The sequence below is a fragment of the Sapajus apella genome, unplaced genomic scaffold, assembly GCF_009761245.1.
Source record: "Sapajus apella isolate SASKATOON/1434 unplaced genomic scaffold, GSC_monkey_1.0 scaffold653, whole genome shotgun sequence".
Lineage (NCBI taxonomy): Eukaryota > Metazoa > Chordata > Mammalia > Primates > Cebidae > Sapajus > Sapajus apella.
This window is the reverse complement of record NW_022437579.1, coordinates 1-927: the sequence shown is the minus strand read 5'-3', so window position 1 is coordinate 927 and position 927 is coordinate 1. Positions and strand designations below refer to the sequence as shown.

The 927-nt window shown below is 34.5% G+C and overlaps 1 long non-coding RNA gene across 1 annotated transcript; it reads left to right on the top strand.

Annotated features, from left to right (window-relative positions):
* Positions 1–31: 31 nt before the first annotated feature.
* On the top strand, positions 32–710 carry LOC116546180. Its single transcript, XR_004266613.1, has 2 exons — positions 32–349; positions 404–710. It is a non-coding gene; the product is annotated as an uncharacterized LOC116546180 (long non-coding RNA).
* The last annotated feature ends 217 nt before the right edge of the window (positions 711–927 follow it).

Sequence of the window (927 nt, the reverse complement as noted above, 5' to 3'; positions counted from 1 at the left end):
CCAAAAAAAAAAAAAAAAAAAAAAAAAAAAAAGCTTGACCTTATTAAACCACAGTGAAATAGTTTTCCAAAGTCTGGATGTCATAGATCTATTCTCGTAATAACTCATTTTATATACATGTCTTCTATGTCTTCTAGACTGTAAATGATGTCTAACCTGATGTTGAATATGGCATAAATACATAGGATTTTTCTTCTTTTTCAATACAAAATTGTTTTTAAGACTGTTATTTTGTGAGGCTAAAGTAGGGGAAGGAATGGGTAGAAGAAGGAACAATATGATAGTAAAATGATCTTAAAGGCAGAATTTAGAAAGGAAATGAGAGAGTGTAAGTTGGAGAAATAAAAAGGTGAGAGGGGAGAGGAGCGGAGTATTAAAAAAATAAAAATAAAAAAATAAAAAGGTGAGAAATAAGGAATTTCTTAATTCAGATTATCTTCTGTTATATCCTATTTGAATTGCTGAATATCATAGCCATTTTATGTTTTTCTCTCCAGGGACTCTGGAGGACTCACTTGGGTTATTAAAATTGTTGATGATAAGATTTGAGAGTCTACTATAATCCTATCTGTCATTAAAACTTAAGTACTTTTCTCAAGGATTTCCTAGTTACTATATAGTTACTGAAAGCTATAGTTTTTAGCTTTTGAATTTTAATAGAAAAATACATTATTGTGACGAATTACCAGAAAGAATTAATTTAGGGAGAGGAAAAGGGGGTTAAGGCATGAAAGATCTTTAGAGTAGTTTCTGCCTTGTAGAAAGTTTGAGGAGAGGCCGGGCGCGGTGGCTCAAGCCTGTAATCCCAGCACTTTGGGAGGCCGAGGCGGGTGGATCACGAGGTCAAGAGATCGAGACCATCCCGGTCAACATGGTGAAACCCCGTCTCTACTAAAAATACAAAACATTAGCTGGGCATGGTGGTGC